The 25,000-nt window shown below is 37.9% G+C and overlaps 1 protein-coding gene across 1 annotated transcript in view; it reads right to left on the reverse strand.

Annotated features, from left to right (window-relative positions):
- The window catches only part of LOC135215659 (uncharacterized), a 166,467-nt gene extending 152,494 nt beyond the window's left edge, over positions 1–13,973 (reverse strand). The window contains exon 1 of the mRNA XM_064250602.1: positions 13,818–13,973. The gene's annotated coding sequence lies outside the window, so the exon portion shown is untranslated. The remainder of the gene's footprint in view (positions 1–13,817) is intronic.
- Between the last annotated feature and the right edge of the window lie 11,027 nt (positions 13,974–25,000).

Below are 25,000 nucleotides of genomic sequence, written 5' to 3' on the forward strand. Positions count from 1 at the left end.
GAGCAAGAAACTGGAGATAATGCCGTACCATTCGTTCCAGTAATGTGGAATATGCAGATATGATGTTTATTTATGGGTTTTGCAACAATAAACTCCACTGTTATAAAAAGCGAAATTAGACGATAAAGAATGGAAACTTTATGGAAAATTCACTCTCCAGTCTTTCCTGAAAAAGGAAGTACGTACTATATTCATGCAGTAATCGAGAAAGGGGTAACGTGCAATATGACTGGTTACCTGTATTACCTCGTCATCGTGATTTACTGTCATTATCACTCATTCAGCATCGGCCTAGTCCTGACTCCTGATTCAATAATTCCAATTCCGCGACATTTACACTACTTTCTTGATACGTAAAGCTCATCATTAAAATGAGATTAGATTACAGAGAAGTCTGTTCACAAGTGATTTACTCATTGAAGGGACTGTAATGTTACATTTTTCAAAAACCTGTGAGAAAAAAAAAGTCATACTGAAAGACCGGATAAACGAAGCCTTAAAATGCATGTGTTTATAGAACAGTTTCTGCTTAGAATGACATTATCTTTCATTTCACGAAATATTTGCATAAACTCGTGTCACCCTGTATATATGTATATTTACATGTGTGCATGTTTTTTGTGTGTGTATGTAATATTTGTGCGTGCGTGGTTGAGTGTATGCACTAACTATTACAACAAGAAAACTTATTAACATCCAAATTCCCTTTACCTACAGAAATACATAAACCAGACTGAAATTATTCTCAACAAAGCCTGCTGTCCTGTTTAGGATCTGAACCAATGGCTTATGGCGTTGGAAGTGGGGAGCCAACTATCTATCTGAGTGGTTATGGCTAGTATCTCCCTTCTTCCAACCCCAAATGTCATAAGTTCGAATCCTGGTCGAGGAGGAGACCTTAGAGAGAATTCGAGGTGTTATATTTGGCTTTATATTTGAGAATACACACACACACATATATATATTTATATATATATAATGTGTGTGTATATATATATATATATATATATATATATATATATATATATATATATATATATATATATACGTATATATTACATAGTTTTATATATATATATATATATATATATATATATATATATATATATATTAATCTTCTGTACCTTTCACTTGCGAAGGGTCTCCAAATGGGCAAAATATGCACAGAATCATCTATAATGGAAGTAGATTATACAGTAAGTTGGAATAAGCGTATTTTCATTAAATTCAAATAGTTAAGTTACCGGAATTTTCTATGAAATCCCGTAAGATGCCGTGAGTCCATCCCCTCCCACAGAACAGGTTAGTGGTGTGTACTCTCTTGCCCTGTGCTTTCATGCAACCCGTACCTTAACGGAATACGACCCTGGAGAGAGAGAGAGAGAGAGAGAGAGAGAGGGGGGGGGGGGGGGGTTCGTAATCATTTCGCCTTGTCGCAGTTCGAAGACTTTATTGCAAATCTTAAGCAGAAGAGAATATTGGGAGAAATATAACGGCTACTTTTGCCCGACAGCACAAGTGATATCTGTCCTCTGAGTTTGAGTTCTTTTAGCAAGACTCCACTTCCAGGATAACAGAGACGTTGCTGAGGACGTCAAACCAATTTCTAAAACAACTCCAAATGTTACAGGTAACAAGTTTCCTTATTTGTTTGTAAGCAACTTTATTCCTTAATTTTATCAACCATGTTTTCAACAAGTTTTCTCAAACGAACTCTATATAAATTAATACAAGAAAGTGCTGGAAATTTGTTTTTGTGCAGTTCACATAAATTACAAAGGACAAAGTCGATTTAAATCATATATTAAATCTAATTTGACAATGGAAACATATTTCAACATTCAAGATCGTTCTTGAATACGAGTAGTGCCTAAGAATCTGAGTTGTACACTAGTCAAAGCATTTAAGAACCACTGTCAAGTAGTATAAAAGAATGCATTTATTTCCTGAAGAATAATCTTGTTAAACTACATTGAACTTTGGGGAAAGACTTTCGTTAATTGTAAAACCTAGTTTTGTAGTATTCGTCTTTAGTCCAGATATGAAACAACAAGGGTATCATTTTCATTACCGAAATAAAATAAAAAAAAATTCGAGCAGCTCTCTGTTATGAAAATATATGAAAATCTCTCCCTTAAAGTAACCCAACTCCACAATGCGATAAAAGAATAGTTCACAGTGAAGAGGTAAAAGAAGAATTCCATTTACTTAACTGATAAGAATCTAAAGCTGCTTTTCTATCCGGATCACTCCCTACACTCCAGCATTTCTTACACCTTATAAGAGTGACCTATCCTCTCGATACACATGTGGGGCTCAGCATAGTATTTTTCATTAGCACTTAAATATCCCTTAAACAAGGTGACCTATACTGTCAGAAAAAAGGGACGTACTACCAAGAAGCGTTATGTTCTTCTAAGCGGCTCCTTTGAAGAAGGAACTTAATGCTATTTGTGAGGTTGTGCCCTTGTGATCCTCAAAAGAATCAGGAGGATGGGTGGAGTAGAGGAACAAGGATTTTTTCCACTGCAAGCGTGGGTAAATATTGTGTTCATGATGCAAGGGATTATTCAGCAGCTTCCGACGCAAAACACTTGACTCATTTCCTACATTCGTATGTAATCCGGTAAGAATGGTTTGCGGTACATGTATGGTGAGCATTACAGTTTCAACGTGACATACGAGAATGTGTGAAAAGTGTTTATTTTTTTTTTCACCCCTGGAGGCAACAGATCATTTCTTTTAAAACGTTGCATTCTTTCCAACTGAAATATCTTCGTGAAAATTAAAATTCTGTTCGGTTACATTAAAGCGTGAAACAACATACATAAACCATCTCATTTCTACAAATACTTATTCAGGGCAAACTTTTTTTTTTACAGCAGAAAACGTTTTCAAACGGCAATAAATGGCCCATCAGAATAGAAGCTTCATGTTGAGGCATGCTTTTCTTTTAGATCTTGGCTACGGAAGAAAAGACTTAGTCAATTTGCGGAGGAGCGAATTGGAAAACAAGGAGGCAGCCTTAAACACATTGCATTTGTTATATACTAAATTTTCCACTTGACGCTATCAAAAACAATGTTAAAGTAGTATAACACATATATGAGTTTACTGAAAGAAAAAGAACCGCCCAGAATAACGATCCCAATCTGAAGCGCCCTTCCTGGAGAACAAGAAACAGAAACGCGATGAGCGCCCTGTCATCTAGGCATTGTTTTGCCGACTAATTATCTTCGCAATTGCTCCATGCAAGCGAGGTGTACGCTGTCTGAGAAACCGTCTCTGACCTTGTATTTATTTCACTTCCTCGTAACGCTACACTCATACTACAGAGGCGTATGGAACGGCGCTGACGTCACAGCTGGCATCTTCCATTCAATGGAACCGTGACTGATGACTAACTGCTTTCAGCCTTGTACTACAGCTCAGAGTGTCCGAAGTTAATAAGAACGAGGATTATACACACGAGGCAAACTCAAAATACAGTTCCAGAGCATTTTAGCAAACAGTCCAGTATGGTTTGTGAATTGAGAAAAATGGAATGATTATAACTTTGCCTATAACATGGAAGAACGCTTGAGGACCCTCGATTATTCTCTGCTTTGCAGAAACCCGGATGACGTACTACGCGGCAGCTACTCTTTCCTCAACCCAAGCTTTGTACGGCCACGCCCTCCACTGCAGACCTTTTGTAGGATTCCACTTAGCTTGTTCTTCCTTATGGTGGTCTCCCTGCCTACTGATCAAGAGGTAGAACGTTTACTTGCAGGAGTGTTTACCATCGTCATCACAGCAAAATTTGGCAAGTGAAATTCGCGGCAACAAACGAACAAAGAATTTCGGTCTCCAGGAGTCACCGACGAGAGAGAGAGAGAGAGAGAGAGAGAGAGAGAGAGAGAGAGAGAGAGAAGAGGCTTCTAAGTATATTATAATCTTATTATGACATTGAAGGAAAACCGTAATGCGCAAAGCATCCATGATTTTATAAGTGAAAGGAGGGCTTGGTGATTTAAATTGGAAACTGATACAAAACAAGAAAGGAAGATATTTCTTTAATAAGGCGCGTAAACACACACACACACGCACGCATAAATTCACACAAATTCGCGTTGTTAAGAGCAGCTTTCTACGCTTACACTCTACTTTTAACGGATTCAGAGAAGTCTGTAGATACTGTGAGGTCACAATTCCAGTCCATTCCTTCACGAGATTTTCTTAAATTTTCTTTTATAATTCACTGTGTGTTCGATTATTCAATGAAGCACATCACAAAATACTAAAGAGTTGTTTCAGTAACAATATATATATATATATATATATATATATATATATATATATATATATATATATATACGCGCTTCTGCGCGCTGGAACCCGGGGCTACTGTCTCCCCTACCCTACCGATACCTTACTTACCCCTATCGCCTCCCGGAGCGGACAATGAGGTTTGCGGGAGGACGGTGGATGTCTTCCCTACCCTCCCGTTCCCCTATCTCACCCGGGGCGGACAAACAGGTTAGCAAGAAGTGGATGGCTGTGTCACGCCTTTCCTACTGTCACGCGGTGGAGGACAAACAAGATCAGATCATCTCGGATTTTATTATCATACATAAGTATAGATGGATAAGGAAACGAAGAATCCGGCGCGAATGAGTAGGATTAATCTCAATATTTCGTTATGTATGGACATGGCGATTCCTCCACAGAATATTCTTTCGGACAACAAAACTGAATCGAATCTTCACTACCGCAAAGATCTGCGCTCATCTACCTCTATCTTCAAATTCCATCAAGTTCCTTGTATTGAGATGATTATGAATAATTAAAATGCGATTTGGAGAAAAACGAGGGTTAATTGGCGAAGAAAACAAGAGATAAAGAGAGGCTTTCACATTTATTATCGTTTCCTGTCTCCTCATCTCCGACTTTGCTTTTGTCTCCTTTTCTCTGAACTTTCATCTCCCGATGGGAAGTCATTGCCTGCTTTAGTTTATTGTCTTTTTCCTTTTCCTGTCTCTGCCTGCACTGTGTTGCTTGGAACGCACTAGCAAGAGAAAGAATGAACTGGCTTTATTAATAGTGGAAAGCCAGAAGCATTCGCATCATTCCTGGTTGCTTATCTATTTAACTAAGGAATCTCTTGCACCATATATATATATATATATATATATATATATTATATATATATATATATATATATATATATCTATATTATTCTGCACTTATGTATGTGTGTATATACGTAAACATATTTATATGTGTATATATGTGTGTGTGTGTGGTTCGACAGATTCCTCAGTTAAATAAATAAGCAACCAGAAATGATGGAGAAAAGATGTTTGTTAAACGAAAACGATGAACATTGAAATCTCTCGAGGAAAAGGTAATGAATGTGATAAATCGCGTGCAAAAGAGGACACGGCAACTCACCCCGTGATTTCAACGAGGAAGAAGTCTGCTATAGCCTCGGGTCGAGGCGGAGGACTTTGGAAAATTACAAGTCGCGCCGTATCGGTCCCCACAAGTGGATAACAGGTCATTTCTATTCTGCATCGTATTTTGTTATAGCAAACACGGCGAGATCTATCATTTTTCAGTCAAAACTTTTGCCATCAATATCGGGAACTTTAAATGTCAAAGCTTACCTTATGCTCTCCAAATCTTATTATTTCCCTCTTGGATCTTTCTTTAGCATTGTTTATAATCTCCGGTTCATTTTGTCTCTTTCTATTTTCTTTTGACTGCTAGCCTTTCTTTCGTAATCATGGCCCGTATCTTTTTTGCCAGTCACATATAATTAGCACCGCCATTCTTTACTTCCTCAAAACGACCCTGGCTTTTGTAAGGTATAATTGGACACACATCTTTAGGATATGTATATAATATGTATGTATTAATGTGCATATGTATATACGTAATATACTATATGTATATATATGTGTGTGTGTGAGTGTGGGTGTGTGTGTGTACACGTGCATGTACGTCAGAGTGTGTACATAAGATGGCAGGAAGACTACTCAACATTTATTCTCCGAGGCCCAACGTTTCAGGAACGCGCCGCATTTTCAAGGCTAGAAAAGGCGAAGACACGAATATGACTACAAGGACATAAAATACAAAATCGGGGCATACGTTTTAAGTCATAAACCATGAAAATGAGACGTTCAAGATCATTCAAATTACAAGATGGAATGGTAAGGCACTATGGCTACAACAGCGGACGTCAAATTTTGTATAAAGAAATTTTAGGACTGATTGATTGATTGATTTATAGATTTTAGGGACACATGCCAAACACTGCGGCAACTAAGACGATTCAGTGCTGAAACGGAGATTGACAGTGAAAAGGTTTGGAAGGCTAACAGAAGGAAAACCTCGCAGTTGCATTATGAATCAATTATTGTTAGGAGAAGGTGGACAGTAGGATGGACGAAAGAGAATATGAACGGAGGTACAGTAAAAGGAACGAAAGGGGTTGAAAATAGGGGCCAAAGGGACGCTGCTATAAACCTAATGTAATGCCTACATTTCACTGCATGAGGTACACTGATAGCCCTACTCTCCTAAGGGGAAGGAATTTTGGGAGATTGAGTAAGTACTTCTTAAACTCCAACTGTAACTTTCTCACAAAAGAATGTTGTTCTTTGTTTTAGCCTGTGACTGTTCATTGTGCTATTAAATTTTTATTAACTCTGAAGCCTTATCGTCCTGCTTTATGACTTTACAATTATATATTTCATATTATTGTTCCATTATTGGACTTTGTCGCAAAAAGGTTGGCCTTCTGAAATGTGGTAGAAATGAGTAGTCTTTCGGCTCTTGATATGCACACTTATATATCATATACATATAAATACACACACACACACACATATATATATAGATATAGATATAGATATATCTTAAAAACCTATCATAACAATCCTTTGATTCACGATCATCACCTACTGCTCCAGTTTAGCTTCCTGTCACGTACAATAAATGTTTGTACGTGTTTACCGAGATGACTTATGCAACAGCACGTTCCTTGACAAAAGGACACAAATAAAATTCACGTCTTAGCGTTAGGCAAACTATTCACAGAGCTCTCTCTTCTTTTTTCTTGTCTACTGAGGAACTGACCTTTCGAGACACTGAGGAGTTGAAAAATCATATAGTCAGTACTAAGTATGGTTATGAACAAAACCTAACTTCATGAAGGTCAATATCTACACGCACGGATTGAAGTACTTAAATGTTCCAGTCAGGTGATGTTTAACTGTGGAAAATTTCCGTGTATTCCAGTTCTTTATAAACAATTCCTCTGACATACGTTCGCCCAGCAAACGTTTAACCCGATTCAACCTGTTGCGGAACTTAATAGCGGAAACACCTGCCTTTAAAGTGTCTGTTTCGCTACGCTGCTCAAACGCTAACTATCAGAGTCATGACTGTTTTCCAAGATGATTCTTAGAAGGAACGACGAAGAGCCTAAAAGACCGTAAAAAAGAATAAAAAATCATCAAGGGAAGTGACACAAGCCATGCGTCTTGACCCTGAAAGACGTATATACAGAATATTTCGGGGAGTATGTCTAGCTTTTCAAATGACAACTGTTCCGTTTCAGAAATCCAGCTAATAGGATAATTAATTATGATCCACAAGCATTGGTTTTTCTGAAAAAATGATTTTAGAGGGTAAGAATTTGAAAAAGGACAAGTTACGAAGTCGGCACGTATATGATCCCTCATACAAGAATACTGAATGAGTTATAACCAAGGTCGTGTTATACAAAAATAAAGTTAAATCATTAAAAGGAGGGCATACAGGAAACAGGGTATGATCACCACTATAACGGTAAAAATCCAAATAAAAAGTGGTATTACGCAGTGTTGGCATCTGCTGATATGTTCGTTGAGATTTTGGAAATCTATGCTCATATTACCTGGTTGATAAGCAACCAGAAACGGTAGCCAGGGGGCACTTGAATAGGTAGTTTCTAAGTTGCTCGTACACGTGAGACAAGGATTGCATCTCAAATAAATTACTGAGAGTCTGAGATTGCTAGGCTCTAGAAGAATTACATAATGAAAAATATAGTGACCGACCTGTCCCCCAGCCTTCAAAAGTAGCAGACACCTGAACAATAAAATAACAATTAAATAAGTAACGAGGACGACCGAAAGAAGTTGGAAACTCAAGTCATTTTTAGAAATAGCAGAGGAATTAATTTCTGAACCGTAATTTGCACAGAGAGAGAGAGAGAGAGAGAGAGAGAGAGAGAGAGAGAGAGAGAGAGAGCTCCTTAAATACTCTATCTGAAAAAAAACATGTGAAATAACTATATTACAATCACATTCATTACGGTTGCTAATGTCTATGCAAATAATGAGAGAATTTTTGGTCTTTTCCGTTGATTGTTATTAGCCAGATAGAACACGTTATCTAAACGATCATGAACGCTAAGATTGGCAGAGGAAAAATAAAAGTTCCATTAGTGAAGTAACTGGAAATCTTTGTACACATTTTGCCGCATCGTTTGGCATTGTTCCTACATACTATCTTACACACACACACAGACACACACACACACACACAAAGAGAGAGAGAGAGAGAGAGAGAGAGAGAGAGAGAGAGAGAGAGAGAGATTCATAAAAAATTTCACTCGGCCGTCTTTGCTGCACAATCCGCCAGGGCCATCGGGAAGTCTGCCTGAAGGACAGGTCCCGTACGTGATCTATGCCAGTATGTAAGTGGGCTGTACGTGTGTATATTTATCAAAGCCATAATTAATTACCACTCAGCCTTGCGAGACATTGAACGTGACGGTGCGTACGTTCTTAAACGATCTGATGATGGTTTGCTCACTTGTATAACAGCTACCTGTCGATACTTGCGTAAATAATGCTTCAATTTTAAGCGCTTAAATACTTTATCATCTTTTTAATTTCTGTTAAGTAATTAGCCAAGTCCTGGTATCGGGAATATTAGCTGCTTTGATAAAAAAAAAAGGGTGGGGGTTAGTCCTAGGTAGTGACCTCCACGGGTATTAACCCGGTATGTATCCACATCTTTGCGGAGTGTTTAGTACGATAACGACCCTCGAACTTTGTTGGGGTCACTATCCAGTAAGATAAGAAAAAAAAAATAGTACTTTGCCGTCATGTATGGAACGATTTTTCAGCCTTGAGATTTTTGTTTCTTTCGCGAGATAAAAATCCATTTACGGAACCCATTTAGGAAACCTTTTTAAGTAACCTGTGTTACTTTTTCTCATTCAGCTCACTCTCGTTTCTATTGTTTTATCTTAGTTGCCACACGGGAATTCTTCTCACTTCTCATCTTCAATTTGATTAGATGATGAAGTCAGTCAGTGTCAGGCAGAACTCCCCCGAGTGTTTTTCTCGGGAAGAAATTATTTTGTTATATGCGAGTTGTTTTGTTACCAAGACTGGAAATGGCTGCCTTACATAAATTATGTAAGGCAGCCATTTACATTGGTTCAGCTGTGACGGAATATGGCAAGTCTCCTACATCCCAAATAAGGAGTTGCTGTTAGAAACCATGAAGTGAAATAACGATAGATAGGAAAAATATGCAGAACATCCTTAGCTATTCTCCGTGATCAGCGTCTTTCCGTTTTCCAGTGAAAAAGGAGTAAAAAGCTGGAATATTGGAGTTTTGTAATTTTCAAGCTAAAGCTACAAAGGTACTCTTGGTAAAACGTAGCCTCAGAGATGACAGTTGCGATTCGTACTAGATCTGCTTATCAGTATCAGGCGAACGGTCTTTCTCAGACCCCAGTTCAATCACTCTTGGAACTGGAACTTGTATTTCTATTTTGTCGTAAAATTGTGACCTGAGCTAAATTGCATACAGCACTCGCCAGTACATATTACTAACCAGGAATACAAACTAAGACTTAACTCGGTGGTCGACTGTGAACATTTCCAATACTTTATTTGCGTTCAGGGAATTCAGATCGAAATTTAAATCATTCTCTGTTGCAGCGAAAACTTTGTAAATATTTGTTTTCTGTTCTGGACCCCGTTCTTTCTCACTACTGCTAAATTTTAGAAATCATTTTCTGCTTCTGTTTTCCCTTGCTCTTATGAGCTTTGTTCAATCATTAAGCAAGATTAGCGGTTTATTTCGATATGAAGGGCACCATCCCACATTTCTCTACCCACCTGCACACCCGGGCCCATCTAACCCCTTTCAATTTGTCGTCGGAAATGAGATGCGGTGCCCAAGCGAATCCAACAGCCTTCAAAGACACTGAAAATCATCAAATTGATATGAATCTACTTTGGAGTTGGAGGCAGCAGTTGTCAAATATTCATGTCATAGGTACTGAGGGGTCTATAGTACTGACACTGAGATAAAGATAAACTGAACAACTGGTTCTTATAAGATAATCACTAACAATCACATGTCAAACCGGGTAGAGACTTCTTAGTTGAATATTCATAAGCAAAGGTAGTTGACAAAATATTTCAACTGTTATTTTTCCCAATCTCTCCTGCAATTATGAGCAAAACTTCGATGGTCGAATATAACAATCGAAAATCTTTTCAATTCTGTTACATTTCTTGTTTCAATGCTTGACAGAGGAAGGCTGTCGCCGAGAGAGGAATCATTTGACTGTCGAAATCTTCGAAGTTTAACGAAAAATACGGGGGTGAGTGTTATTTGCACAACATAGCTCTGATCTCTCTGGCATATCTCGGTCTTTGAACCCTACAGTGCTCCATACCCTTTTGCATTCTACATTGGCCTACGAACCGCAAGATCAATCGTTACATAAAACATGACTTCCTCGTCTCAGTTATGCAATAACATCACACTACCGAAGAGTCTCTCCTTTCAAAGCTATTGCACTGTTAGTTACCAACTAAGTAGGAAAAGTTATTAGGATACACAGACACACACATACACATTATACCACATTATACACACATACACACACACACCACACACATATATATATCTATATATATAATATATATATTATATATATGTATTAGCGTAGTGTGATGAAAAACAGCTGCAATGGTCAATAACTATAATATATACATGTTTGTATAACTGTGTGTGTGTTCGTGAAGTCGTCCGTGTTTGTACCCACACAGATAAGTATGCATGCCTATGCATCTTCAAGATATTACGACAGGGAAGGCATTTCCTAGTCTCATTTACGCATTACTCAGTCCAGTCCCGTACAAGCCGCGGAGATTCGCGAAAAGCATTACAGACTGGCGTCTGTGGGCGGAGCGAAATGTCATCCTAGGACTGTGGGCGGAGCAAAATGTCCTCCTAGGACTGTGGGCGGAGCAAAATATCATCCTAAGACTAAGAGAATAATTGCTTTGCGATCTGGAAGCATGTAAGCGGGACTGTGCGACAAATCTATTTAAAACAATTTTTTCTTCGTGATGTCGTTTTGCATGGAAGTGTACGGTAGATCCATTTAAAATAAAAATATTTGTAAATAGAAAGAAAGATTAAGAATATCTGTGCATTCTGAATAGCCGTTACTTAAATTTAATACTGGCACTCCAAACCAAATATAGGTTTTGTTTTTTATTAAAACGATACAATTACAACCCCTTTCTTTATCAGTCACGCACTGCAAGTCAAGCTTCTCGCCCATTATTTGCTTGGAAAGAGAGAATGAGAGTTAATCGTTTTGTAATTTCTTGGCTTCAAATGTTTGACTTAGCGGTCCCAAAAAATCCGTTTTATCTTCCTACCTTAAACAGTGTCGTATCACCTTTCAAAGGCTACTCCATAAGCATCATTTTCCCTTGAAGTCTTACGTTTGTGTTCGACGTAACTACTTATTCAGAGAGAGAGAGAGAGAGAGAGAGAGAGAGAGAGAGAGAGCTCTATTTAGATTCTCGAGCCGTTCTCTGCCACTCTCTTAGAGAGAGAGAGAGAGAGAGAGAGCTCTATTTAGATTCCCGAGCCGTTCCCTGCCACTTTCTTAAGAAAGTGAGAGACGGAATCAGATAGCTATATATGGGCGGCATTTTCATAAACATAGCTTTTACCTAACCAGGTGAATTAATACCGATGTGACGGGAATAAGAGCGGTTAGAGAACTCCGTGACATGGGTCAATAGATTTAGAGATTTGTCAAAGAAATGACGACGCCATCTTTCTTACTGCGGCTGGAATTAAATGTCATCATGGATATACACGTTACTGTGATTCTTGAAAAGATATATCTAAAGGAAAATGGGAATAGTTATCGCTGATAGGGGATATAATACATAAAACCAATATTTGATAATAACAATTATTTTGTATATTACTCATGTAACTTAAAAAACATCAAATAACTGCTAATGCTGCGTTTAGCTCTCCATTTGACAACTTTAAGATCATTGAACAATAACAGCCACTAACTGGGCATCAACTTTTCTTTATTAATATCCAAGAGTAAAGTAAAATACAACGAAATGGTGACCAGTCTATCAGAAATCAAGGGATACTTCATTTTTTTAAATGAAAATTTAGTAGTTCACACAACATCGAAATTAAGCCATATCCCTCCCTCACTCGCCAGCCATAACCAACCAGTTCCATTCTCTCTATAAAGTTTAGTCTCCCTCTAATACACATCCAGCCCCTCAAACTCCCAGTTTCTTTTAATATGGTTTCGAGAAATGAGACCTTGATGACGCCATTAGGTGACTATCCCCAAATATTACAGCTTCACCTACATTTCTCACCAATGATTACCTTTCAAAAAGGTCATGGCCTTAACATCTTTCTTTCAATCTATTCCTCATACGAAGCCACATTGCCCAAGATTCAGTGGCAGCCTCAGTATTCCGCTTGATGTCCATTTGAGGGTCAAAGCATCTTTTCCTTTTGAATGTATCCATCAGACTACATAATTACAGTTTCTATGTTATTATCTATATATTTTCCTTGTTTTGAAAACACATATCTTTTGATTTTATTTGTGCCCATGTATAGTTTTCTTTTCGTGCAGCAATATCCCACATATTTATATTATTGTAACAAGTTGTGACAATGATTTCGCCATGTAAAGGGAAAAGGGAATCCAATACAACAACAGCTATCACTTTAAAATCATGGGACATCGTGTCGTGTAAAATTTAAGATGACAGTGATTTCAGAAAAAGAGCATAGTAAGATGAGCCCATTAAATACGCACTTTGCTTGTCTACAGCAGGGATATTCTTTTATGGACCAATATTAAACACAGGCCGGAGGAATAGCAGCATCTGATGCAACCCTTGCTAACAGTTCTCTTAAGACTCCTCGACAGCCGTTTTCTATTACGTAATGCCCATACTCTAACGAAACCCAAACTCAAAAGAAAACGTCTGTAAAACTAGAAATATCTGTGGGAAATGATGCAGTTAAATATAAACATTTCCCTTTTGAAATAAGCAAGACATAACTCTCCTTTGCAATGTCTGTGAATCGGTGTCACGAATAAAGGCAAGGAAAGCAAGTGCCAGGTGCGGAGAGTAAAATTTCGCCGTGCACTTGGACCCTAAATCTCCGCCCACAAGTGACCGCTCTCACTTTCACTTGCATTCAATTTGTTTGGACGTTTCATCACGGAATGTCCTCTTCCTCCTGATCCTGATCCTCATCCTGATCCCTGAAGTTTACACACTTAGAAATCAACTTAATATGGAAGGGTGTAGTGGGCCCCGATTAAAATACGTTTTCACTTTCAAGACTGCGTCAAAAATACACATACCAATAACAACAAATCGCAAAGATTTCACCAGAACCCTGATTAAGCCAACCTCATCAAATTCGCCCACATGGGCGGAAATGCTACTGACCAGCAGGGGTTGATCGACTAGAAACGCCGAGGAAGACCTCCGATGGCTCCTTCTTTTTCCTTAAATAAAAACAGACTCCCCCAAGACTGTTCTGGACTCCTCACTGTCTCAACCCAAACTGAGAAGATGCGGTTCCAGCAACCCTGTCCCTGTTCGCCCACAGCCGTTCAACTCCCCTACGCCCACACATGCCCACGAAAGAGCTGAGCTGGAATCCCCACACACGCCCATGTCCACAACCGCTTGAATAAACGCCCCACGCCCAAAGTGCATGTGTCCCAACTAGAGCACAGAAACAATGAGTATGATCTTTTGTCCAAGATTTTTTTCAAGTCACAAAGGACATTTGCCCCGAGCAAGCACCAACGCATTATCGGTTTGTGTCTTGTCTGCAGTGCGTTTTTTTTTTTTTAGGCTTAAAAGACTACATTTGTCGAAGATCTCCTCAACATCGCTATCACCGTCTGATTTCCCTGATTACTCAATTAAACACTGAATCAGTAAGAAGTGGATTGTTGTCCAAGCAACGAAGTCTCTTTGTTATTGTGATTGTGTGGGCAAATGCATAACATTCACAAATAAATTTGTGAATACTGTGCACAAAAACTCAGGAGTCTTTACTTTCATATCATCCACACTGCGCAACCGTTGTTATTTACATTTGGCTCTCGCTTTCACTTTTATATGAAACAAAATTCTGTATTTGCGAATCTAACTTATTTCCCATTATTATTTAGACGTGATTTGCTGAACTGGTTTCTTTAGCAAGTTTTCCTGCGCTTTACAGTGATTGAAAGGAGGACTCGAAATCAATCAATCAATATATTAAACGAAATCAAGCCTGGATAGAAAAATATTGGTTTTCGAGGGTCGCTATCCAGAACTAATATTTCTATTGGGTCACTATCTTTCAAGATATTCACAGTGTTTGTTTCTGGTTTAAGGTAATCCCCAACGGGCTTGTATTAAACACGGCGCAAATAGTGGATACATACCGGGTTAAAATCCGTGTGGGTCACTATCTAGGAAAGATAAAAAAAAAAAACTGTTGTTTGTGTGTGTCTATGTATGTGTGTGCGTCCGATTACCGAGGAGTTGGCAGAGGAGCGACAGCAGCACTTCTAGGAAGAAGCGGAATGTCGCCTGGCCAATTATCCTTACCAGGGAGTGTGGGCAGTTGCGAGAGGAGCACGGACCGTGTAACAAGGGCCGCCTGCACCTGCACCATATCTCACCGCCTTGGGCGGTTCTCTCGTACTTGATATCGCTACGAAGCTCTTCGGAGACGCACGACCTCCATCCTTTTCCTGGTGTTCCCGATTTCCTCTTATCCACGACAGATGGTTTCACGTCCCGGTCAAAGTTTCCTCCACTGATAGAAAGCTTTCGCCTTTCTTGTTTCTGCAACGTCAATCACAAATGGCCGTTGCAATTGAAAGATTGGCTAAGTCAACTTTACCTCACAAAGAGAAGATGAATAAAAATAAAATGAATGAGAATATTCAATGAGGTGAAATGGATGTTTAGATGATAACAGCCTGTCAACCAGCCGATATTTGCTGCTGGATATATAACTATCCAGGTATTATAATTTTATTCTCATATAGGAATTTATTTTCCGTTTGTTACTTTCCTTTTTACCAATTCTGTTTCCGTGATAATTCACTCCTATTATAATTTCCTCAGATTACTCATGCAATCTTTCTGCTCGCAAAAGCGACTCGAGTTTTATTTTTAGAGGTCAAAGCCATTCAGTCTATCATCTTACCTGGAATAGGTTTGTTAGTTCGAAAACAGATATCTCTATAGTACAGTTTACCTTATGAGAACAGTTTCTGTAAGCTAGAGATAACAGTGATAAGCATCCTTACTTATTTAGCAACAAGAAGAGAAATCAAATGTACATACGAATATCTTTGTGAGAAAATTACGACAAAAAATATGAGAGAAATTAGATAATCATAATCAATCTTTTCCATATTGTTTACTTCCTTAATACTGGTGTTTGCTTTCTGGTACAAGAAATATAATGCAAACACCCAAGATATATAAGAGCGAAATAACTAAAAACAAAACTCATTTGTGACTAACAACAAACTACTGATAGAGGTCCTGGGAAAGGTCTCCCATCACAGGTTGCACTAAGTGATGACAGAGATGCATCAGAAAAGGAAGAAATAACACACTGATACTAGAGACCAGAGCAAATAGAGGTGACTGAGGTGTCTAAAGGAAAAGTGGTATTTTGGGAGTCCTCCTGGGGTAAACAAGTAAAGATAAATGTCTCTAAAAGTGAAGAAGGAGAAGTATATCTTAGTTTAACCAGACCACTGAGCTGATTAACAGCTCTCCTAAGGCTGTCCCGAAGGATCAGATATTTTTACGTGGCTAGGAACCAATTGGTTACTTAGCAACGAGACCTACAGCTTATTGTGGGATCCGAACCACATGACATCGAGAAATATATTTCTAATCACCAGAAACAAATTTCTCAGACTCCACGTTGGCAGAGCGGGGAATCGAACAAAAGTGAAGACCATTCTGCCTTACCAATCAGCGTGATCATTTGTGATTCATTTCGGAGCGGGCAGAGAGGCACCGGTACGCGCACTGTCCTTCTTGTGCAGATGTCGGCTTCTGCCAGAGATTGATCTCTTTTAGTTTGTTTGTATGGTGTTTTTACGTTGCATGGAACCAGTGGTTATTCAGCAACAAGACCAACGGCTTTACGTGACTTCCGAACCACGTCGAGAGTGAACTTCAATCACCAGAAATACACATCTCTCACTCCTCAATGGAACGGCCGAGAATCGAACCCGCGACCACCGAGGTGAGAATCAAACACCAAACCAACCACGCCACTGAGGCGCTTTGATCTCTTTTAGGTAGAATGGTTCGTGGTGGTAGTTTTCTGTTTCCTAATATTAGCAGTTACGACTATGACTATCGACGGATGGTCTTTTGTTCGTCAATTTTTCATAAGTTCTAATTTAACGTAGATCTTTCACATTCACAATTGATCTCTGATCCCATTTTCCTGCCGAGAGGAACCAGATTCGCTGGACAGCAGCACCAATATGCAATAAATGCGCATCGCTGTCGAACTTCTCAGTTCCAGAGACCCTGTGGAACAGTCTCCGAAGAGGATGTGCAGTTGGAACTTCAGAAGTTCAAACGGAGATGGAAGCATTACTACCCTGATGCAATTCAACTTCCATTCTAATATTTTTTCTACATTTTTATTTATCTATTAATTTGTTAATTTATCTGTTTTTCAAATAACTGATTTCCCTATCTGTATTTCCCATTACTTACTGTTACTTCTCTCAAATACACCACATACTCGATGGAAACTTTAGTTTCAAGTCAAGGACCCTGTCGGATTGTTTGGTAAGAATAGGGTTCATCTTCTGAATAATGATAATAATAATAATATATATAATATTATATAATTATAATAATAATAATACTTAATTACTCACACCAAATGTTAAGCCTGGCAGAAAATAGACAAGAAATGACCGTAGAGTTATTCCATACTCCCTAATAACTACAAGAACTGCTCTACCTCTTCCTTCCCTTTTTTTTTTTTTTTTTTTTTTTTTTTTTTTTTTTTTTTTTTTGCGCATCTGTGCCGTCTGTAATTCCACTTCATTATTTTTGATACAACGGTAATACAACGACATTACGGCACTAAAATGTTAACATAAAGTTTCACCCAGTCTCATATCGAGGACCTTCATCCGGTGCTCTTCAAGCTGAGAATGCTTGAAAATGACAACCGTGAGTTATCAGAAACTCTAACTGAAAAGTGGGACTATAAACGTGGTTGTAATTTACTTTGATAAATTAATTACTTCTTTGAATTATGCACCTCATATTAACTAAGTAATACTAAGTTAGCTCTATAATAATTACGTGAATAGCTGATGCTGTCATTCATTACATGAAATGACAAGCTACGAAATGAGATCTAATACGTAGCAGGATGAATTGTTAAAACAACCACGAAATCTGATGCAAGATAATTAGCTTGAGTGAAAATCTTAGACAGCCCATGATAATTTACAGTTAATCAACTTCGGAGAGCCAACACAATGAAAATATGGTACAGGTAGAAGCGCCATTTAAAAGGTGTAAAGTGGGAATGTGATCGTCTTTATTGGTTACATGACGGGAACATTGCGACTCCGCTTAGTTTTGCCTACAGCCGGGGGAAGAGGCAAAGAAACTTGAAGTCGTGACTCTGCCATAAAACAGTGATGATAAAAATAAGGGGAATGACTCCACAAAGACTTTATTTTATGTCACATTATAAAAAATAAGTGAAGTCCACTGAGAGAGTATGAACAAGTAGACAGCCAATAATATTTTCTCCCTATCAACGGTCAACCTGGGCTATGAAAGTTTCATAAATAAGTATTCGCTGTAAAGACATTAATAATATAAAACAAATTACCGCGCCCATAAAGGAAATTTCCATCAAACACAACAATATTAGTATTGGAGTGTCCTTGATCTACCTGTGCATTCCAGGACGTCATTTATGTATGAAAAGTCTGTATATAAGGAAAAACTTTCATTGCAACAAAAAACTAAGATTCATTTATCAGTGTCATCGATATCATTGCATCCAGCGCTGTGGGACGCAAAAGGACTTCTGAATTCTGCAACTCAAGTCTCTTTTGTGCTTTATTTTCCATAAATCTCCACTCAACTGCAACTTCCCGTCATCCAGTTCTCATCCAAGTATGTCCGAGTCACCTCATTCCTCTGTTGCCAACAGAAGTTCAGTTAACACAATAATAAACGGTTTTCCCGGGGTAGTGCACAGGACATTTCCCAGTCATCTTTATCTCCCCTTCATTATCTCATCTACAAAGGGAATTCCGCTATTTCCCTTGTAGTGTCATTGCTTACTCTATCCTGCCATCTGATTACCATTTTCTTCCTAAATTTTCAGTTTCAAATTAACGATATATATGAATATATATACTATATATATATATATATATATATATTATATATATAAATATATATATATATATATATATATTGGTTATAGTTCATTGTCATACGATGATACCTGTCCATTTGGAAATACACATTGCACTACACTCTTTTATAATATTCTTATTTTCGTATGCAATTTCAATATATTTAATTCCTAAATGTTATTCAGCCTGCCCATAGATTAGTTTACCTTTGTAATCCGTTTACAGAATTCCAGCTCAAGAGAACCTGTACTGGATATCATTCTTCCTAAAGATTCAACCTTTTCCATCCTTTCCGCTTCTATTGTTTAATTCCCTTATGCATAATCTGTCCTCACAACTTCTATTTTTCTTACATTTATTTTGAGTCTCATCTCAAGGTATTAAATTTAAGCAATCCTTGTCAATTTTGTCGTATTTTTCTGATTAAAACAGGGTCATTGTGTTCCAAGACTCTCAATTTTCTACCGTTCCTCCCATTTATATTCCACCATTACAGTAAGTCTTCGCTTTCATACATTTTATCCTCGGCTTCCATACCTCAAAGCTTCCTCTCTACCTTTCGTGGGAATCACTGAACATTTTTTGCCTTACAAATTTTTTCTTGCTTCCCGTATAATATCATCATCAGATATATTTACTCCTATAACCTGTACAAATCAACATGTGACGCCCGAAAATGAATCCCGCAGAAGACAGGAGGAAATGTGATACTGATTTGGCACTCAAGCTTTTCTTGTAGCAGTTATATGCAATTTTCTAGAATACTTTGTGTGAAAGATGCCGAAACATTACATGAAAGTTTTTTTTTTTTTTCCTTATTCTTTTAAGGTTAGATATTTAGCGACTGACTGAATGATCGGATTGGCGAAAATGCGACTATGATCACATTTTATGATTGATTATTAGTAGCTTGAATCAACAGTAATCATAACAGTACTTCTCTTGTCATTATGACGAAGTTAACACACATTTAAAGATTTCGTTGAAGCAAAATTCAAGAAAGTGTAATGAGATTTAGATGGCAATAATAAAACTGAAAAAAAATCCGTTAAGTCTCGCTGAAAATGTGGAACTCAAGAGTGCTACACCACATGTTTACTTTTCTTCACAAACTAACTTGATGAAGTGATTGAAACAGACCATGATATTACTTTGCTCTTCAAGACTGCTTTAAAATGGAAAGCTTTATAAACAAATTTCATTCTGGTCCTGAGCCACTACAGTAAACTTGTTATATTTCCTACGTCTTGATCTTTGTAAGGGTGTTTTGTCTTAATTAAAATCACCCAATCACGTATCGTATTGATGATATATATACTTAAAAAAATTTTTTATGGAATTTACTACGATTCTTTAGTCATTGTGTGGATTTTTCTTGATTCCTCAAGTCATTACGCTAAAGTCCAAATCCTTAGTCTATAGCGGCCTCAAGTCTTCATAAATAAATGAGTGACATCATGGAGATCCTCATTTGTTGGTGGGGTAGTCACAGACATGTGACTAAACTGGAATTTTTCGTGTGTTATGAAGTTCTTAGGAATAGTACATTTAAAACTATTGTACGATAATGGCGGTACATAAATGCAGATTTGCCTACACATGTAAACTAGTCCTAGGTGCATAAATAATTACATATTTGATTTTCTGTGGGTAGCCAGCACCTAACCTTTCGAGACTATTATCGTAGCTCTGAATAACTCTTAAACATGGTTATTAAAAGTTGATATACTAGGTCTTGAGTTACTGGTAACTATGCTGCAACAAAATTATGCACATTGATTGCGATGTTAGAATTAGTTGGCTAAACGTCACAAGGGATACAAGGTTCTAATGAACGTTTCAAGTTCTGCGTTCATCTTGTCATTGGACGAAAAGAACGTTGTCCTAACCGGGTGGTAACCGAGACAATACAAAATACATCGAGGTCCGTTGTGTGTATAGATCTGGCCAAGTATAAATAACATACCAAGAAAAATCAGGTGCTAATCACTGCTAATTATTGCAAGAAGGAAACAAGAGGATTTCTGGCACATATATTGAGTAAAATTTGCCAGTAATTTCAATTGTCAAAGACCATATTTTGGGTTCTGAGTAAAAAGAAAAAAAAATCCGAATCATCCTATTTCGTATCTTTTAATCAAATGAAATAAATTCCTGATGACCAGTTTAGAGCAACCCCACTTGCACTATTTGGCTCATGACTAAACAGTGGATAAATACTAAACAATGACTGAACTGAACTGAATACAGAATTTAGGCCAAAGGCCAAGCACTGGGACCTATGAGGTCATTCAGCGCCGCTGAAATGGAAATTGACAGTAAAATGCTTGAAAGGTGCAACAAGAGAAAAACCTATGTAGCAGTTGCACTATGAATCAATAGTTAAAAGAGGATTGAGGAAAGTAAGATGGAAGAAAGCGAACATGAAAGCAGGTACAGTAAAAGGAACGAAAGGGGTTGCAGGTAAGGGGCCGAAGACACACTGTAAAGAGCCCTAAGTAATACCTACTGGGCATTTCAGAGCCATGTCTAAAAGATTTTCGTCGATAAAATCTTTACAAAGCATTGGATGTGGATCATATTTTGGAAAGAGCTATTTGGAGCCATAGCCTAATTGGCAAACATATGCAGTGATGCCTAATGTGGATAATTAACGCACTTATCAGAGTAAATAAAAAACATTTAAAGGGAAACTTAGCTAAATTTAATGAGGACCCAAAGAGAGGCTAGTTGTGACGTAAATCATGACATCAGACAGTAAGCCCCGCCGACAACAGGATGAGGGCTGCTGGTTATTCATAAGTCAAAGTCAGGTTATACGTGACTGCTGCTTCACTTACGGCAAGCCAAGCAAATTGTCTTTGTGGCTGCAAAACTGCTATCGTTTTACTTATTTTTGCAGTGTGCAACAAAAAAGAAATAGTATGCGTCATATGCTAAATAAATAAATAGATAAAACTGGAATACAATGACTCACTGATAACGACTCAACAACCCTTCAACAAATGTTAGCGTCAGTTTTCAAGTAAATGAATCAAGCGTGTAGAAACAACGAAACTGACACAGGCACACAAATAGAATAATGAAAGGGGAGTAGTGGCGTGTATTACTAAGCAATATGGATTTATTAGGGGTTTGATCATGCCTTAAGGAAGTCAAGATTAGAAAATTTGCGTTATGTTAAAGGAAACTTGATTTGCGCCATGGAATTGTATTACACTTTAATAATCTCATTTGATGGCTGTTACTGTATTCTACTCTACTCAAGAGACATAACTCATGGAACTGTATTACACTTTAATAATCTCATTTGATGGCTGTTACTGTATTCTACTCTACTCAAGAGACATAACTCATCGAAAAGATGAAAAAGAGAGAGTATGTAGGGTAGGTGTTGAGTGGGTGAACCGATATAAGAATTCCATATACAATTATTATTTCAACTATACCAACATTTGTGTCTTCATTCATAAAGTACATAGGCGGGGTGTTTAGTAAAGAACGTCATACTACAGTATCAATGAATGGGAGGGCCTTCAGTAATGATGACGCTTTACTAGCCTCTATCTACGAGCTGCTAGATTTAGCAAAGTCTCCCTCTAAATCTCTTTGATTTACTCTGGAAAGTGCCTTAATTATCAACATTAGCCATCACTGCATATTTTAGCTCAATTAGACTGTGGCTTCAAATAGCTATTTACAAAGAACAATCCATACCCGATGCTTTGGTAAGGTTTTATTGACGAAAATCAATTAGATACGACCCTGAAATGCCCAAGTAGAGCACCGCATGAGGTGCTCTGACGACACTAACCTCTACGGAGACTAACCAGTGACAAACAGGGCACGGCGAGTGTTATTAAAATAAACAAGCTTATTTTGAATGGCTAGAGATCATATCATTTTTAGATGCAAAATACGAATTGGTATCAAGTGCCGAACGTTTATTTGTAGACGGGTTAGATTACATCATCTGAAGTCAGTGAACGCTTAATTAGTGGTATGACTTGTCAAAGATGAATGAAAGTTCCAATTCTAAAACTTGGGTGAATCGATGGCCAACAAGTTACATTTCACCTTTTCTGAATATTTGGTGCCCAGGGCGAGGGTGTGACTTATCTTTAGATTTCTTCCTTTGTTAAATATAAGCACCATGATAATGTTAGCGTGTTCCTGAGAATTTAAAAAATCCATGAAAAGGCCTTGGGTGGCTGGATAGAGTCTGAGCTCTTGCGCAAGCTTAATTTTATATGTGCTTAGCATTTTGACAATACAGATATTTATTGCTCATTAGTGACTATAGCAGAATGCGATTAACAAGCTCTCGCGTTCATCACCAATAAATAGGGGTAAAATTAGTGGCTGCCACTACAGAAAGATAATAAATCGCATGTATTTTAGGTGTCCATTACAGTCCTCCAGAAGTGAGTGAATACTATATTTAACTTATGTCGCAGCTTTAACATGAAGCATAAATAAATAAACTGTCTGAATGGCAATGAACAATGTTTTATCACCATGAAAAAACAAGAGAGAGAGAGAGAGAATGGGGGGGGGGGGCGGGGGGGGGAGAGAGAGGAGGGGTGGGGGAGGGTAACAGAGAGCAGCTTTGTTATCATACAGAATCAATAGATTAAGGTCCCTCCTCCCAAGGTGAAATGGATCAGTCTGTGAGAACTTCCACAACTAGGTTATTGTTCTATCAAGTCTTGGCAATGCTCCTTGTGTCAGGGGTCACCTCTTTCTTGTGCAAAGTTCGTTGCTTCCGCTCTATAATTCAGTGTCATTTTTTTTATACATTTTTTGTTGGCGTAAATATCTAAGAATGATCAAGATTGAGCTATTTGGCCATGCAATAGATAAAAGAAACTACAATGGAATATAAATCAACGAAAATGAATAACACTAATATAATCTAAAAGGAAAGATGTTTATTTGTTGGATTACGACAGCATACCTGAACATTATTACTATTTAAACCCAACTGTAATTTCTTACGTATAAAAAGTAATGCAGAAACCAAATGAAATACAACTGAAAGGCAACGACCCCTTTGATGTACTACATTAGCTATTGTGGTGGAGCGGGTCAGTTTTCACTCCATTGCTGAATTCGGCGTCATGAGTTTTGGGGTAAAATGTATCCAAAATAATAGGCAGCACAAAATTTAAGAGATTATTGCATGAGGCTGCGTTGTAAAATAAATAAAAACATAGAAAGGCAAAGTAATACACGCACATATACGTATATATAATTAACCATTAGTTCATTTTGTGAGCGTGAGATATCTTTACACAGATCTAGTCTTTTAATACGTTGGAAATGTTACTCCAACGTATTAAATGACTCGATCTATGTAAAGAAATCTCACGCCTACAAAATGAACTAATGGTAATTTCTCATATATATAATTTTACTATATATATACACGTGTGTGTATGTGTGTAACATTTATCCATTTAACCAAACAAGAAAGGCAAGGGTTGCCAACATAAGAGGTCAGTGATCATTACAACCTTCACACTTGAACTATTGAGTCATGGTTGAAGCTCCTCTGCGATAAACTTCTAGACATGAACTGCCTCATACACTTACACAGAAGACTCGCTAGCAGCGCCACGAACCCCTTGCCTACACAAACTGCAATTTCGACCTCCATTTTGGATGCTGAAACGTCTCCTTTCCATCACATCTTTCACGCCATCTTTCCGTCCATTTCTGGGTCTCCCTCTCCCTCCTCCCAACACTTCCAAGCTGCATACTATTTTCACCAACTTTTCTTCTTTTCTTTCCTCATGACCAAGCCATGTAAAAACACTCTGATCCATCCTCTCGCACAAGCTAATCCTTTTACCACTCCTCATACTTAATCTCCACATTTCTTAAGTTTTGATTAACATACACAAATAACGCGAAAACAATGATTGACCTCACCAGCTTCTGCCCTCTTCCTTTTATTTGCATTCAACATTTTCGCATTCTTTCCGTAGAATTCTGTTGGTTCAATAATCCCTTCATTCCCCGCTTGGCTGCCCCAGACACTACATACATCTCTCTCCGGCCAGTCTCATGTATATATCCTGCTCTGCCTTTCATGCCTTACCCACTCAGTGACTCGCCTCTTCTTGTCATCCAGCAATCATCCACAATATTTGCTCTCAAACACATCGACTGCTTCCATTCTCT

Source organism: Macrobrachium nipponense, chromosome 5 (genome assembly GCF_015104395.2).
Source record: "Macrobrachium nipponense isolate FS-2020 chromosome 5, ASM1510439v2, whole genome shotgun sequence".
NCBI lineage: Eukaryota > Metazoa > Arthropoda > Malacostraca > Decapoda > Palaemonidae > Macrobrachium > Macrobrachium nipponense.